Raw genomic sequence first — 19,181 nt, forward strand, 5'->3', positions numbered from 1 at the left:
ACCTATGAATGAGATCACTTAAACATCTTTGCCAATCGATTCATGAATACTGTTTGTCAAATACAGCACTTTACAAAATTGTTTTAGTGGTACACATAGAAAAGATTCGAAACAGAGCTGCACACTTCATCACACATTTGCGCAGCTGGTGTGAGTTCATTGCGAAAATGCTGCAAAAACTGGAGTGGGAGATGCTACAAGACAGACTATGTGCAGCAGAGAGAATTTTTTCTTAGAAAATTCTGAGAGGTCCTATTTCTGGAGGAGTCAACATAAATACTATTTCCTCCAACATATATCTCACATAATGACTACAATGCAACAACTACAGAAATCTCTCTTCCATGTACAATGGACGGATAGAGTGGGAGAGGGGATGGGGTGGGGTATGGTACTGGTACACTACAAACTCTCTGCCAAACTTAATACAGAGTGTGTGTGTGCGTTTGAGGTTTACGGGCGCTAAACAGCGTGGTCATCAGCGCCCACTTAATACAGAGGAAGAACAGATGTAGACGTACATATGGAGGTAGATGTAGATGGTTAAATTAACACATTGAGGGACAGGAGTTACTGCAGTACATTCATCAGGTTTAACTGAAAGAGCACAACATTGCAGTTTGCTAGTCAGGAAAACAGAAAGACAGAAAACAGGAAATTGTACAGAAAAGTTGTACAATCTAGGACACACACTTCCATTTTCTGTCCTGTATCATTAAAGTTTCAAAATTGTGTGATGGATAATAAGCATAAATACATCATCATCATGAATATCTTCTAACAAGACATCAAATTGTTTATCTTAGATTGTACAAGTGATCTAAATTAGAGCCTTAAGATCAAATTACACATGAAAAGTTTATATACATCACCAAATGGCTCGTACACAAAAATTTACTAAGACCATCACATATTTTTACTGTAACCAATATCTGTATATAACGCTGAGTATAGTGAGCCAGGTCACAGAAGAAGAGATCACCCTTCATCTTGTATCATATGTGATTAAATCTGGCACAACAAGTAACAGAAATCAACCAAACCATCTGATGCAATGGTTGTATGGAAGTGTATAAGTGCAAGATGAAGGAAGGAAGGAAGGAGTGAACGTGGATTAGGGTTTAACATCCCATTGACATTAAGGTCATTATGGATAGGTCAGAATCTCTGACTCCTTCAAGGATGGGGAATGAAATTGGCCATGCTCTTTCAAGGAAGTATCTCATCATTTGCCTTGAGTGAATTATGAAATCACAGGAGATCTAAACCTGCATGGCCCCTGTACCACCTAGCTCCTCAGCATAAATAAATGAAAGAGAGAATAATCCACCTGACTGCCTACAAAAATGAAGTTTTTTTGTAGGCATAGATGTTCATAAAGGTGGACATACAAATAAATACTATCATAAGTAAGAGTGCTTTGAACCACAGACTTGGAGAAATTAGACACAGCAAGATGACAGGTGGGTGAAGATGTAATTAAAAACAAAAGGAAAAATCACTATTTGAGTGTATTACTGAAATGAATTTTTTTAGGGGAATGGATTACAATGGCCTCAATAAAACTCATATGATAAATCTACAACATTTATTATGAAAGCATGCAGACACCAAGTTCTTAAATGTAACACTCTGCTATTTTCATCAAATGTATCCAAATTTTTTTGTTATTTTGTGATTGTGTTTTGTCTATTTTGGCCACTTTCTTCCTCTGCTTCAGGGTTTGTAGGGGTCTTTTGAGAAAATCTGCAATATTGATTAAACATTATTGTCACTAAAAAGGAAAGGCTTGATTATGAGAAACAGCCACAAAAGCTGCAAACAGCAGACAAATATATTATAAAAAGGATAAACAAAAAGGACATCAATGCCTGTCATCAACTGTCTCATTTCTTTTTAAATCAGTTCATTATATCTTTCCTGTCAATAATTTCTAAACTATCATAATACTTTAAATAATTTATTCTACTCTAACAAGTGAACAAGGAATATCATAGCTAATAAAAATTAAGCATTTTTTGTTACTGAATGAGATTAGATGATAAAGATGTAAAAGTAGAATGGACTCTATAGTATGAAGGGACAGAAGTATGCAAGAAGGAACTTTGTACTGGTACAAACAGGAGCAGCATTAAACTTATTTCTTAGCACATTGTAGACACCATCAATAAATGTAAAAAAAAATCTGCCGAATATGCTTTATGGAGGAATTCCAATAATATTACTATATTTCCTCCACCTTCAGTACCACTCCCATCCACCACCCCAAACAGCTTTCAGACTCGGAACACAAAAATGGGTTCAATTGTTTGGCAGATCATCTGGCTGGACTCTGGTAGTAGTATATAATGTAAACCAATGAGAGCAGTTGCACTACCTGAAGAAAGAAGCTAATGGCACAGTGGCATCACTAAACAAATGTTCCAAGGTAAAACTTCATAGACAATGCTGACGCAGCATCCTCATCATAACTGATAATGCTACATACTATGGGTGGCACCTATAACAGAAATGAGATTCCATACAAGGAAGTTTCTGAGGAGACCCCACAGGGCTGCCTTCTTGAAGGACCTGCTGCTTGTGGTCTAATTTCCCTGATGACATTTTGGTGGATACAAACATCCAGGATCAGCACGATGCTGAAACTACAGAAACCATGCACTCATCAAAGCAGTCAACACCAGAATGCTTCCAGCCAGCGACCTCCATAGTGTGGAGAGGTTTGGTATTCGGCAATACTATTGATTGCTACTCTGAAACAGAGATGTTGTTGAACTGGAGATGGCTATCAACATAAGCACATGAATGTACCACCATGACAACACCAACATCTGGAAGTCAGCTTTATGTGACCTGCTACACCTCACACATGTGAATCTGTCACCAAGTAATAGCCTTTGTAAATCCTTATACTTTGAAATCTGCCACTTTGCTGTTCTTCTTGTCAGTCCATGTAAACCATGATTTTCACCTGATGTCTTGTATGGACTGATATTGTGCTTGCCACTTTCATATTTTCGCTGTGTACATGCACTTTCTTCAATACCTAGTTGGCTGATATGACAATCTGCTCTTGACATCAAGGCTAGGAGTTGTAGATATCTATACAAACTGTAAAAATGCATGTGAATTAATAAGCTTCAGATTAAAGAGAGAGAGAGAGAGAGAGAGAGAGAGAGAGAGAGAGAGAGAGAGGGGGGGGGGGGGGGTGGGAGGAAGGGAAGAGGGGGGGAAATACTATAAAATATTATATAAAAACATAACTAAATGTGAGTCAGTTGTCAATAAATAGGGTGGTAGAGAAGAGATAAGATTGTAAGTTACTGAGAGCCATGGCAGTGACAGAATTTGGGTATGAACAGCCACAAGGAAAAGCCAGTATCATATTTTATGGGCCTCGTACTCGAAATTAATATAAAAATGTACAATGTTTGATTTCAAATTCCTGCTGTCTTAAGAATGACCATATATTCAATGCTGTAGGAAACCTACCTCTATCTGGCAGCATTGGATTCAACTGACAGCAACAGTGCACCGATGCAAAGAACATGAGTTTTGGGGTCAAGCATTAACATCCATCAATACAAAGTGTGGGCACAAAGTACCATGGAACAACTGCAAGTGAGGTACCAAGATCTTGTCATGATATCTGACAGCAGTTAATCCTTGCCAATTAACCCACACAATTTCATGAAGAGGGGATTGAATGGTAAACATAATCCCTGCCCACTCCATTACGGATTCTCCTCAATATTTGTCTCTTTCTACAACGTTTGGGTGTGAAAATCATATTCCATGTTCCCTCCAGATGTGAATCCAATGACAATCACTCTCCAGACTGAACTGGGACTCATCTGTGAAAGCAACAGTCGCCCACAGTTTGACAGTTGAAGTGTCATGTTGAGACTCCACTCCAGACGTTCATTTCTCTTCTGTGAAGATGCATCAGAGGTAGGCATACAGCAGGTCTCTGACAATGAAGGCCACTCTGCCAAAACCTTCTACACACTGTTTGCCCCAATGCAACACATCCAGTGGCTGCCATGAGCTCACATGCCAATTATTGTGCACTACTAAGCTGCTCCTACCCCCATGGACCATGGACCTTGGTGTTGGTGGGGAGGCTTGCTTGCCTCAGCGATACAGATGGCCATACCGTAGGTGCAACCACTATGGAGGGGTATCTGCTGAGAGGCCAGACAAACATGTGGTTCCTGAAGAGGGGCAGCAGGCTTTTCAGTAGTTGCAGGGGCAACAGTCTGGATGATTGACTGATCTGGCCTTGTAACACTAACCAAAATGGCCTTGCTGTGCTGGTACTGAGAATGGCTGAAAGCAAGGGGAAACTAAAGGCATAATTTTTCCCGTGGGCATGCAGCTTTACTGTATGATGGTGTCCTCTTGGGTAAAACATTCCGGAGGTAAAATAGTCCCCCATTCGGATCTCCGAGCGAGGACTACTCAGGACGACATTGTTATTGGGAGAAAGAAAACTGGCGTTCTACGGATCAGAGCATTGAATGTCAGATCCCTTAATTGGGCAGGTAGGTTAGAAAATTTAAAAAGGGAAATGGATAGGTTGAAGTTAGATATAGTGGGAATTAGTGAAGTTGGTGGCTGGAGGAACAAGACTTTTGGTCAGGTGAATACAGGGTTACAAATACAAAATCAAATAGGGGTAATGCAGGAGTTGATTTAATAATGAATTAAAACAATATGTGTGCTTGTATGCTACTATCAACAGCATAGTGAACGCATTATTCTGGCCAAGATAGACACAAAGCCCATGCCTACTACAATAGTACAAGTTTATATGCCAACTAGCTGTGCAGATGATGAAGAAATTGATGAAATGTATGATGAGTTAAAGAAATTATTCAGGGAGTGAAGAGAGATGAAAATTTAATAGTGATGGGTGACTGGAATTCGAGAGTAGGAAAAGGGAGAGAAGGAAACATAGTGGGTGAATATGGATTGGGGGAGAGAAATGGAAGAGGAAGCCATCTGGTAGAATTTAACACAGAGCATAACTAACAATTGGTTCAAGAATCATAAAAGGAGGTTGTATACATGGAAGAATCCTGAAGATACTAAAAAGAAACAGATTATATAGAGGTAAGACAGAGATTTAGGAACCAGGTATTAAATTGTAAGACATTTCCAAGGGCAGATGTGGACTCTGACCACAATCTATCGGTTACGAACTGTAGATTAAAACTGAAGAAACTGCAAAAACGTGGGAATTTAAGGAGATGGGATCTGGATAAACTGAAAGAACCAGAGGTTGTACAGAGTTACAGGGAGAGCATAAGGGAACAATTGACAGGAATGGGGGAAATAAATACTGTAGAAAAGAATGGGTGGCATTGAGGGATGATGTAATGAAGGCAGCAGAGGATCAAGTAGGTAAAAAGATGAGGGCTAACAGAAATCCTTGGGTGACAGAAGAAATATTGAATTTAATTGATGAAATGAGAAAATGTAAAAATGCAGTAAATGAAGCAGGCACAAAGGAATACAAACGTCTCAAAAATGAGATCGACAGGAAGTGCAAAACGGCTAAGCAGGGATGGCTAGAGGACAAATGTAAGGATGTAGAGGTTTATCTCACAAGGGGGTAAGATTGATACTGACTACGGGAAAATTAAAGAGACCTTTGGAGAAAAGAGAGCCACTTGTATGAATATCATGAGCTCAGATGGAAACCCAGTTCTAAGCAAAGAAGGGAAAGCAGAAAGGTGGAAGGAGTATATAGAGGGTCTATACAAGGGTGATGTACTTGAGGACAATATTATGGAAATGGAAGACAATGTAGATGAAGATGAAATGGGAGATATGATAATGCATAAAGAGTTTGACAGAGTCCTGAAAGACCTGAGTCAAAACAAGGCCCTGAGAGTAGACAACATTTCATTAGAGCTACTGAAGGCCTTGGGAGAGCCAGTCCTGAGAAATCTCTACCATCTGGTGAGCGAGATGTATGAGGCAGGTTAAATACACTCAGACTTCAAGAAGAATATAATAATTCCAATTCAAAAGAAAACACGTGTTGACAGATGTGAAAATGACCAAACTAACAGTTTAATAAGTCACAGCTGTATATTGATCAAGCAGTAAAGGAAAGAAAAGAAAAATTCTTAGTAGTATTAAAGTCCATGGAGAAAAAATAGAAATGTTGAGGTTCGCCGATGACATTGTAATTCTGTCAGAGACAGTAAAGGACTTGGAAGTGCAGTTGAATGGAATGGACAGTGTCTTGAAAGGAGGATATAAGATGAACATCAACAAAAGCAAAACGAGGATAATGGAATGTAGTCGAATTAAGTCGGGTGATGCTGAGGGAATCAGACTAGGAAATGAGACACTTAAAGTAGTAAAGAAGGTTTGCTATTTGAGGAGCAAAATAACTGATGAAGGTCAAAGTAGAGAGGATATAAAATGTAGACTGGCAATGGCATGGAAAGTGTTTCTGAAGAAGAGAAATTTGTTAGTATCGAGTATAGATTTAAGTGTCAGGTAGTCGTTTCTGAAAGTATTTATATGGAGTGTAGCCGTGTATGGTAGTGAAACATGGACGATAAATAGTTTGGAGAAAAAGAGAATACAAGCTTTCAAAAAATGGTGCTACAGAAGAATGCTGAAGATTAGTTGGGTAGATCACATAACTAATGAGGAGGTATTGAATAGAATTTGGGAGGAGTTTGTGGCGCAACTTGACTAGAAGAAGGGATCACTTGGTAAGACATGTTGTGAGGCATCAAGGGACCACAAATTTAGCGTTGGAGAGCAGTGTGGAGGGTACAAATCGTAGAGGGAGACCAAGAGAGTAATACACTAAGCAGATTCAAAAGGATGTAAGTTGCAGTAAGTACTGGGGGATGAAGAAATTTGCACAGGATAGAGAAGCATGGAGAGCTGCACCAAACCAGTCTCAGGACTGAAGACGACAACAACAACAACAACAACACACTAAGGTGCTACTATTGTGTTCTTACAGCCAAATCACAGTCTTCTCTCCTGAAGTCACATATGGTCGACCCTGCCCTGGTCTTTGGGACACAGTTTTGGCTTTTATAAACTGTCAGAAAATCTGAGAAATGGCAGAACAATTCACATTACACAATTGGTCCAAATCAGTTAGTTGCGGTCCTGTTTCTGTCCTTTCTATGGCCCACCACTGCAGAGTGTCTGGTAAAAATCTTCTCTGCACCATCTGTGACTGTGTACAAAGCGATTGTGGCTGTTGGGCTACCTGGCAGACACTACCTTTTTTCATAGGTGCCCTGACATCACCGTTGGCATGTTTGTCAGTTGATCGGAATGCCATCTTATATGCAGAACATGATCGTACGGACATGTGTTTGACAGTTTGTATGATTATATTGAGAACTGGACACAGGTTGGGGAAATAACAATTTGTTGCTTTAACTTTTGACACCATTGTATGTCTTACATTCATTAAGTTGGAATACTGAAACAATCATCATATCTGTAAAATCATTGCTCATGTTACTTGTTTTCATATTTTCAGTTTTCTTGGTGGTGCAATTACTATTTCATCATTGGTGGATTCTTTACTAATTTTGCCTAGTACTGGGACTGCAGTATTTGGCATTAATTTCCCATTACTTATTTTATTACTCATGCCTCAACGATACAGATAGCCGTACCATAGGTGCAACCACAACGGAGGGGTATCTGTTGAGAGGCCAGACAAATGTGTGGTTCCTGAAGAGGGGCAGCAGCCTTTTCAGTAGTTGCAAGGGCAACAGTCTGGATGATTGACTGATCTGGCCTTGTAACAATAATCAAAATGGCCTTTCTGTGCTGGTACTGCGAACAGCTGAAAGCAAGGAGAAACTACGGCCATAATTTTTCCCAAGGGCATGCAGCTTTACTGTATGATTAAATGATGATGGCGTCCTCTTGGGTAAAATATTCCAGAGGTAAAATAGTCCCTCATTTGGTTCTCCAGGCGGGGACTACTCAAGAGGATGCCGTTATCAGGAGAAAGAAAACTGGTGTTCTACGGATCGGAGCGTGGAATGTCAGATCCCTTAATCGGGCAGGTAGATTAGAAAATTTAAAAAGGGGAATGGATAGGTTAAAGTTAGACATAGTGGGAATTAATGAAGTTCGGTGGCAGGAGGAACAAGACTTCTGGTCTGGTGACTACAGGGTTATAAACACAAAATCAATTAGGGGTAATGCAGGAGTAGGTTCAATAATGAATAGGAAAATAGGAATGTGGGTAAGATACTACAAACAGCATAGTGAACCCATTATTGTGGCCAAGATAGATATGAAGCCTACACCTACTACAGTAGTACAAGTTTATATGCCAACTACCTCTGCAGATGAAGAAGAAATTGAAGAAATGTATGATGAAATAAAAGAAATTATTCAGATAGTGAAGGGAGATGAAAATTTAATAGTCATGGGTGACTGGAATTTGAGTGTAGGAAAAGGGAGAGAAGGAAACAGGCAAAATACCCTCAGACTTCAAGAAGAATATAATAACTCCAATCCCAAAGAAAGCAGGTGTTGACAGATGTGAAAATTACCAAACAATCAGTTTAATAAGCCACAGCTGCAAAACACTAACTCGAATTCTTTACAGACAAATGGAAAAACTAGCAGAAACTGACCTTGGGGAAGATCAGTTTGTATTCCGTAGAAATACTGGAACACGTGAGGCAATACTGACCTTACGACTTATCTTAGAAGAAAGATTAAGGAAAGGCAAACCTACGTTTCTAGCATTTGTAGACTTAGAGAAAGCTTTTTACAATGTTGACTGGAATACTCTCTTTCAAATTCTAAAGGTGTCAGAGGTAAAATACAGGGAGCGAAAGGCTATTTACAATTTGTACAGAAACCAGATGGCAGTTATGAGTCGAGGGACATGAAAGGGAAGCAGTGGTTGGGAAGGGAGTAAGACAGGATTGCAGCCTCTCCCTGATGTTATTCAATCTGTATCCTGAGCAAGCAGTAAAGGAAACAAAAGAAAAATTTGGTGTAGATGAACGTCAACAAAAGCAAAACCATAATAATGGAATGTAGTCAAATTAAATCAGGTGATGCTGAGGGAATTAGATTAGGAAATGAGACACTTAAAGTAGTAAAGGAGTTTTGCTATTTAGGAAGTAAAATAATTGATGATAGTCGATGTAGAGAGGATATAAAATGTAGACTGGCAATGGCAAGGAAAGCGTTTCTGAAGAAGAGAAATTTGTTAACATCGAGCATAGATTTAATTGTCAGGAAGTCATTTCTGAAAGTATTTGTATGGAGTGCAGCCATGTATGGAAGTGAAACATCGACAATAAATAGTTTGGACAAGAAGAGAATAGAAGCTTTTGAAATGTGGTGTCACAGAAGAATGCTGAAGATTAGATGGGTAGATCACATAACTAATGAGGAAGTATTGAATAGGATTGGGGAGAAGATAAGTTTGTGGAACAACTTGAACAGAAGAAGGCATCGGTTGGTAGGACGTGGTCTGAGGCATCAAGGGATCACCGATTTAGTATTGGAGGGCAGTGTGGAGGGTAAATATCATAGAGGGAGGCCAAGAGATGAATACACTAAACAGATTCAAAAGGATGTGGATTGCAGTAGGTACTGGGAGATGAAGAAGCTTGCACAGGATAGAGTAGCATGGAGAGCTACATCAAACCAGTCTCAGGACTGAAGACAACAACAACAACACATTTTATTACTTGATTGGATACTATGAGAAACTTCATTCTTATCAACAACATAATTCTTGTTCTCATACATTATGTCATTAGAAGACAGTTATTGCCATCTAAAGAATCACTATTCACATCTTTGTCTGAGCCAGGTACAGATGGCTGCCATTCTTTTTTAGTTTTCTTTACATTTCTGTCAACTAATTCTTTCTTTTGTTTTGAGTTGACTGCATTTCTTATCCTTTTTGGTGGTAATACCTCTGGAGTGTTCAACATTACACATTTTTTCTTGTCACCTACACTTTGTACTCTGTTGCTTTTCATAGCCTGTAAAAATAACTAAATAATTAAAAAATGCAAATCAACTGAATGCAAACGTAAATCAGTCACCTACATTACATCACCACAAATAATGATACATAGAAAACATTTTAAAATAAATAAAAAATACAGATGAGAAAAGCTTTTAGTTCAAGAATTTTTTAATCACTATGGGTGATGACAATCTACTATGACACAGATGGGGTGTTCAGTAGCATACAGATACATAATAGCTACAGACATTATTAATGCTGGAGCAATCAAAAATGTTGACCGGCCATCGCACACAGGCGCAATTTCTGTTATAAAGGTTCTCTGCCTGCTTCTACTCTTCTGTTCCATTCACTTTTTGCGCATTTATTCCATCAGATCCCACTGATATTCTAGTTGAAACATACATTCAGACCTTTTACATGTGTATAAATAGGAAATACATTTCTCCACACTCTGCATGTCTGCACTCTTGCACCAAGCATGTAACAGTCATGCATAAGATCATGTATTATCTGCCCTTTGCATGATTACAAATATTCACAGAGACCTGGAAGATCATTTTAAAAAACTATAAGATCATTCAGTCATTTGATAAACTGATGCACTAGATAAATGAAACAAAATGTGAAGGCACAGTGATGTGGCAGGCTATTCATCCAGTAGAAATGTCATTGGTTATTTGACAGATGAAGGAGGAATGAAGAGGTGGGAGAGTATCATGGTGAATTAATAACCACTACTCAACTACAGCCAATCCATCCGTTTTGCCACATTCATATCCTAACAAGTTGGTGCAGAGTGTAAATCTCATTTCAAGCTACTTTTATTATTTTAGGACTTCTTATCATCAAACTCCATGTTATTTTGCTAATTAATGTACTATGCAGCATGTAATCCATTACAAGAATGAAAAACTTTGTGCATGTCCACATTTTGTTATGATTGTCAGCTAACGACATGCTTCTCCTTCCAGGGATCATTTTCTTGATTCAAAATTTATATTATTCATAAAATATAAAAACAATCTGTGAGTGTTCATGTTTCCCCCTGACTGCTACATTGTTGTTGCTTCATTAGTTTTTCTATAGTTTCCTGCTTCACCTGATATAATTTTAAGTTTCTTTGTGGGTACATAATTTGAGTGTTTACTGGGTGGGACTGAATAATTTTTTAACTGTGTGTTCTTTAAGGTAGCTCCGAAATACTATATATTTACAATACAAGACTTCATGTACACACTCTCGCTTTATATATCAAAAGCACATAATATCTTAACAATTCGTGAAGTTTTGGGCTGACTCATGTTGCAGATACTTTCTGTTTAGTAAAACAGTAACCTTACAGTTAACATAATATGTGATTAATTAATTTGGATCAGAATGGAATTTAAGTTTGTAGCATTCTTGAAACGTTGTTTTTGAACATGATAACATCATAGATAAACATAAGTGAGAACATAATTATCAACAGAATATTCACCTACAACAGTCTGACAATATGGGGTATAGTTAAAGAAGTCATTTAGCCAAAGACATTAAAGCATTTTCGTCCAGAAAAATTCTTATTAATGTTTTTTTGATAGGGAGGGGAAAATGTGTGCATCTGAGGTTCAACATCAACAGGGATGCAGGAAAACATGGAATACACATTCTTACAGGGTTAGGAATTCCCATCAGAGAGCCTCACTCTAGGCATATTCCAACTGGTAATTCCACCTGAGTGTACGAACAGTGTATCCTCGGGAGAGAACTCGAAGGTACAGGAAAAGTTCAAAGCGGAGCCACATGGAGCTGGTGATCAGCCAAGGCTACACACTGGAAATTATACCAAATGCAAAATCCGTCAACATACAGTGCACACCACTGGTCTGACAGATGTAACTAGCCGAATGACAGAAATGAGTAAGAGTGTCATGGAGCCCTGAAGGACACTGATCTCTTAAACCTGTGGGCTGCTGAGTGATATACCGACACTGACATGAAAAAACCCACAAAAAATCAATATGGAGCACCAAAAGCCCCAGTTATGGACAGTAAGTAAAATGTGATGGTTCCAAGTGGTGTCATACACCTTACGTATGTAAAAAGAAGACTGCAATGAAGTATTGGGTTAAAAAAAAAAAAAGAAAAGCCTTTTGGACTGATGTTTCCCATCTTATCAAATGGTCATTTGTGGATTGTCCTTTCCAGAAACTAAACTGACAGCCCCAAAATGGAAAATCCAACATAACCATCATGCTACAATCTTTTCAACCTATTTGCAGAGCATGTTGGTGAGCCTAAGTTGCCAGTACATGTTGATGGATGTGGGGTTTTGTTTGGTTAGAATTGGGAAGTTCTCAGTCAGTGAAAGGTTGTTTTATAATTCAGAGTGGCGAGGGTGAACAATAGGGATATATCTTCAACTTTCGCATTATGTAGTTAAGGTAGATGGGTAAGAAGAGATCACAGATGCTGATACAGAATGGGTTGCAAGGTGTTCAGCAAGAACTGACACCAGTTGTTAATCATTGGAGGCCCAGAAGACTATGGAGCTTGCTCTGTACACACAATTAAGACATACATTCCCAAGGTGCAGATATGGTGCTCCCAGCATTCCTTCTTACTGTCCTTTATTAGACTGTGAAGTTTGTGTGTAGTCACTTCAAACTGATGAGTGCAGTCTCTGAATGATATTACTTGAGACACGTAGTGCCCTTAAATGATCCTGAATTGTTGCTGCAGCATCTTTGGTCAACCACTGCACTGACCATTGGCAGTGAGGGCCTGTAGAAATGGGAATAACAGTTGTAGATTGTAGTATGTATTTTATTGGTCCTGTTGTCTACATAGCAGCTTATGCATAAGACATTGGACAAGTCAAGTTATAAATATACAGGCTGAAAGTAATTTCAAGGCATACATATGTAAGCTTACAATAATACACTTTACATGTAAGTAAGTATTTATATAACACATTTCATAAATTTAAATATTCTTCAATGGAGTAAAAGCAGTGATGCTGTAAATATGACTTTAGAGATTTTCCAAATGTATTGACCTCAGTGATAGCTTTTATGTTTTCAGGAAGTTTGTTATAAAGCTTAACTCCCATGTGAAAAGTACCTTTTTGGCACAGTGCTGTGCTGATTTGAGTCATATGTAAGTTTCTGTTTTGTCTGGTAAAGTGCTCATGTACATCACAGTTTTTTTGTAGTCTCCGGTCCTTGCCTATTACATTTAATTTAAAGAACAAAAGGGTTTCCATAATGTATACACATGTTAATGGAGGAATACCAGATTTCTTAAACAGGGGTTTACAAGAGTCTCTAGGCTTGCACCCAAACAAGATTCTAATGGCCCTTTTTTGTAGTTTAAAAGTGCTATTAGCTGTTTTAGAGTTTCCCCAGAAGGTGACCTCATATCTAAGACGAGAATGAAAGTACTCATGATATGCATTCAATACTGTTTTTTCACTACAGCATGATTTTAATGAACAAAGAAGATAACATGTTTTGCTCAGTTCAGAATTGAGATATTCAATATGCTTATTCCATTTGATGTTACTCTGCAGCCAAAGTCCTAAGAATTTGGTTTCAGTACTGTTACCAACTGGCTCATCATTGATAGAGACTGATGGGATAAACATGTCCTTGTTAGGAACATTGTGGAATTTTAGAGCAACGGTTTTCTTACTGTTTATTACAAGCTGATTACTCTGTGCCCAGTTACTAAGTTGTTTCGTGACCGTGTTTAGAGTCTGCTGTAACTGTTCATCGTCACCTTCTTTTACTAGAATCGTGGTGTCATCTGCAAATATGATTGTTTTGTGTGCATCAATATTTAAGCTTTGATCATTTATGTACAGAAGAAACAGAAGGGGTCCCAATACGGATCCTTGGGGTACACCACATTTTGTTTGTTTATAGTCAGATAAGTGATTAGATACAGTTTTTAGTTCAATATTTGTGTGCTTGACGCACACTGCCTGCATACGATTTGTCAGGAAGGAACTGATCCACTTGTTGGACAGACCTTGAACACCATATCTTTCTAGCTTTGATAGCAGAATTTTATGGTCCACCATGTCAAAAGCTTTTCACAAGTTAATAAAGACTCCTATTGTTTCCTGTTTCTTGTCCATCAGGTTTAGAATGGAATTGATGCACTCATAGATAGCAGTTGTTGTTGACCTCTTATTTCTGAATCCATTACATAGGATGCTGTTTTTATTAATAAATTTCATAAGTTTCTCATACATCACTTTTTCCAGTACTTTAGAGATGCAGGAGGAAATTGTGATGGGTCTGTAGTTATTTTCACTGTCGTTATCCCCTTTTTTAAATACAGGAATAACTTTTGATGTTTTCAACACATTAGGGAAAGTGTCAGCCTGAAGTGAGCAGTTGCATAAATGTGTGAGTACTTCAATCAGGTTTGATGCGCTCTTCTTTAACATTGTTGCAGGTATACCATAAATACCTGCCGATTTGGAATTTTTTAGTCCTTTTATTGCTTTAGCTACTTCATCTTGTGAAACATAACTGATGTACATTGATCCTCTACATGCACTTATTTTATATTCATTTGCCTGGGTGCTCTTAAAGTTTGACTGTAACATATTTTCAGCAACACCTGTGAAAAAGTTGTTAAATGTGTTGGCTACTTCTAAGGGGTTTGTTACTTTTTTATTTTTATGTGATAGTGTTATATTTTTCAAAGGTTGTCTGTATTCTCCGCATTCTTTTTTTATAATACTCCACGTAGCCTTTGATTTATTAGCTGAATTATAAATGATTTCATCATTATGCATTATTTTTGCTGCTTTTATTACATTTCTTAATATTTTGGAGTATTTTTTATAGTATGCGCGTACTACAGGTGAGTAATTTTTTGAGGTACATATTTCATTAAGTAGTCTTTTCTTCTGGCATGAAACTCTTATTCCCTTTGTGATCCAGCTGTTTGTTCTAGAGTTTCCCCGTATGGTTAATGTTTTCAGTGGGAACGCAAGTTCAAAGAAATGGGTTAATACAACAATGAAAGTGTTAAATTCTTCATTTATGTCGTTCATTTTGTACACTCCTAGCCATTTTTCTTTCTGTAATAAGTTGTTGAAGTAGTTCACATTATGCTGATTATAACTTCGATATGCTGTTCTGAAAGATATGTTGTTAATAATACTGCCTTGTACTTTTATGCTTAATATTTGAGCAAGATGATCACTAAAACCTGCATTGAAAATTCTTAGTGAGGTGTTGTGTAAACTCTTCATCACTAGAAACTGATCAAGAGCTGTTTGGCAAGTTTCTGATACTCGGGTAGCTGCTTTTACTTCAGCCTTTAAATTGTAGGACGTTGCAAGGTTCAAAATGGTCTCCCTATTTCCACTATTCGTGAGGAAGTCAATATTGAAGTTCCTACAGATTATCAATTCACAATCCATTTTATTTACTTTATTTAGTAGTGACTCCATTTTGTTTAAGAAAAGTTCAAAATTCCCAGAAGGTGATCGGTAAACTGTAGCAATAACCAGGTTGAACTGAGTAATTCTTATAGCTGCAATTTCATAATCCTTTTCGACATTTGCCCTACTTAAGTCAGGTAGTAAGATAAAATCTACATTATCCTTTGTGTAAATTGCTACCCCACCCTGCTTGCTGATTTTCTTGCAGTAGTAAGTAGCCAAGACAAATTTGTTTATTTTCATATTCTGGATTAATTCTGGGTTAAGCCAGTGCTCACAAATGCCTAACACTGAGATATCATTAAGTTCGTGTGTTAATAGAACGTTAATTTCATCAATCTTATTACGCAGGGATTGCACATTATGGTGATAAATTTTTATTTCGGGCGTATTCACAGTTTGGTAATTGGGAATCATATTTACAGCACCTCATACCTCTAGTTTAAATTAGGAACGTCAGCAGTGTTGTATTTTCGTTCTTCTTTCTTGTTTATTTTGTTTTCCTCGCTTTTGGAAGGTTGTTCAGGAAGCTGATAAATTGTTCTATCCGTTACAAGTCTTTCTTTAATTATTTCACTAACACGATCACAAACAAATCTTTTCCCTTCATAGTTCAAATGCATTCCATGCTTCGTGTGCAGATTTCGATGCAGCTTGCTTATATCCAGTACATCGCACTTAGTGTGTTGAGAACACAATATCCTTATTTTAATGTTTGTTTTCCGAATTTCTTTGTTTACACACGAACTATAAATCAGATCATGCCTATGAGGAAGTGTGGCAACTACTGTGTTTCTGCATTTATTAGCTTGTAAAAAATTCTGTAGCGTTTTCACGCAAACCTCTGCTTCATTTTTTGCCACATCGTTTGAACCCATTATACAGATGATAAAGTCATTTTCTTGCAGTAATTTCGTCTGAGAGTTAATGTCTGCAACATTTTTACATCCCTCTCCCGGTTTCACTACACTAGTCACTGCTACGTCACGATTTTTCTCACGGAGCATGCTGGATAGATTCCTGCCATGACTGTCTGTTAGTAATAGTACATTACTCTTTTTCCCTGATGACCTGTGTTTGTTGTTGACATTATTTGAAAAAAACGCTATTCATTTTCAGTTCACTGCCTTTTTCAAGTTCACGATCATTTGGAGGGTCGTTATCACAGTCACTTGTTTGCAAAACATGATATTTGTTTTTTCCCAAAAATGTGACAGTTTTAGCAAACTTTGTTGTTCTTTTTGTAGTTGGAACACTATTTTTGTACGGCACTTTTACCCACTCGGACAATATATTACTTTTGTCTTGCATCACTTCACTCAGTGTTGGCTTCGATCGCAGATCCCGATTTTCTTTCTTCAGTGAGTCAATATCGCTTCTTAAGGAACTGACTATGAATTGTAAGCTAGTAATTCGTTCTTTTAGCGTTGTTATTTCAGTGTTACAATTCTTACAAACTGCCTTTTTAACAGCATAGCTATAACTATTTCTCAAGTTAGATTCACACACTTCTACACTCGTGGCCATCTTGGAAAGCAGACGATCGGTTAGGACATGTCACTCAGAACATCATTGATGTTTTCGGACAGAGAGGCCATGAAGCGGTAGCAGAAGTATACAAGTGCCACTTGACTGTTCGAAGAGCTCAAAATGGTACATGATCTGTTATGCTGACAAAGAAGTATCAGGAACATTGGAAAGTGGTCACTACCATAAAAATCATTGTGTAGTGACCACTGCAGTGAACCCATGAGATTGGGGGAGAAGTCTGGATCTAGAGCTATTCAATTAGAAGGCCCCTACCAGACAACATGGTACTTCCCTATGAGGGGAGAGGGAGAGGTGGTGGTGGTGGTGGTGGTGGTGGTGGTGGTGGTGGGTGTGCAAACAGGTACAAGCATTATGATCGAGTGATAGCTGGGTTGGATCATAGGAAAAATTGTCTCAGTTATGTAAATAGTTGAATTTCAGGAATGTCTGAATGAACAGATGATAAACTGGCATGCTCCTGACCAATGTTTAATGGAGTAGAAATGCACAGAGGAGTGCATTAACAATGGATACCAGTATAGAGACATGAGGACGTCATCCTGCCATCATGGCATCTCAACTTGTAACAAAAGAAGGCAAGTTATGAGACTTTTGTTAATAATTTTTATAATCTGAAAATTATTTCAAATCTATGCAGAATACCACCAGTCGATAATTTCTATTTGTGATAAATTTAGTAGATATATGGAACTAGATATTGGAATTCTTGTAAAGTTATTTTGCCTAAAGCAGCATTCCTCTTTCCTAAAGTAAATGGAATTAAAATATCAGTACTACTATTCAAGTTTATTTGTAGCACAATATAAAGAAAAAACTTGTCATCTTATCCAGTGTCACATAATGATGTATGATACTTTAGAGTAACAGTATTAGTGCAAAGACAAAATGGTCACCTGTTTATAGGTCATTCGTTTAAAATTATCTGTTACTGAATTACAAAAGTTATTGCAAAGAATTACTTAAAGTAAAAATCAATTCAGTTCAATTCAGTCAACAATATTATTCCACTAGTAGCAAGTGTCCTAAGAATATTAAAATTTCAGTTCTTAGTTTACAGAGAAATAAATTTTCATTCTTACAGGTAACTTTTCCATCAGACAAGTCAGTGAAGCCATCTAAAATTGTTAAAATTGATTAAAACAGGGAACAAAAAATCCTCTACAGCTCGCAACTGATCTTCATTGAATTAGTTAGTTCTCCACATGAGATAACTCTTGGTAAGTGATCAATGCTCTCTTCGAAATTTTCTTAGGCTGTCTGCTGTTATGGCCACCAACTGGGATTCTAAATCAATAGGAAGTGCGACTTTGTATGAAATGTAAGGCAATGTTCTACCTAGGATTGTTTACTGTTTAGTAATTGTGTTTGATAACAGGTGAACATTGTATGTAGTGTTTCACTAATGCTAAACTGAGTGAAGTGACAGCATAATAGCTTGTAGAAAATACAGAATAGGGCAGCCAGCCAGCAGTTATATGAACAAATGCCACGTGACCAGTCATGGCACCAAAAAATTTCCAAAAACGCTGGTGTAGAAGTAGTGCATGGCTGCCAATTCCAGCAAAGTTACCACAGTAAAATTTGAATTATTCACTAAATTTTGTCAATGTGAGTGATAAAGTCGAGTGGTGACATTAGGGGTAAATAGAGTCAGTTGTACTTGAGATTACAGGGACTGAAACTGAACAAACATCTCTTACATTGTAGATGGAAGTGACATCAGAATAACAATGCACAAGCAATGTGATTTGAGTTTGTCATTCAGGTTTCAACTCCTCACACCCCAAATTTAATTATAGTACCAAATAATTTTTATATTGTTGCACCTGTCGACTGCATGACAGGATTTTTAAAATTTGTGCATTGCTGTAGTAAAATGGAAAATTATATAACCTTCAGTTTTGCAATTTTAGCATTGTAAAACAGATACCAAAATTGGTTAGTCCATGCAATAACCTGTATAGTAATGGGAAACCTAACATTTAGAACAATTAAGCAGTTTGTACTTCACTGCGTGAAAATTTCAGACAGTCACAAATGAGAGCAGCACAAGATGATGTAAGTCCTAATGTACCAGACGAGGTATTGCCTTTCGATCACAAGACATCAGAAGACAGTGTAAGACAGAACAACAATTTAGAAGACAGTTCTTGCATGGTGTTACTGGCAGTGAAA

Source organism: Schistocerca gregaria, chromosome 11 (assembly GCF_023897955.1).
Source record: "Schistocerca gregaria isolate iqSchGreg1 chromosome 11, iqSchGreg1.2, whole genome shotgun sequence".
In the NCBI taxonomy this organism is placed as follows: Eukaryota; Metazoa; Arthropoda; class Insecta; order Orthoptera; family Acrididae; genus Schistocerca; species Schistocerca gregaria.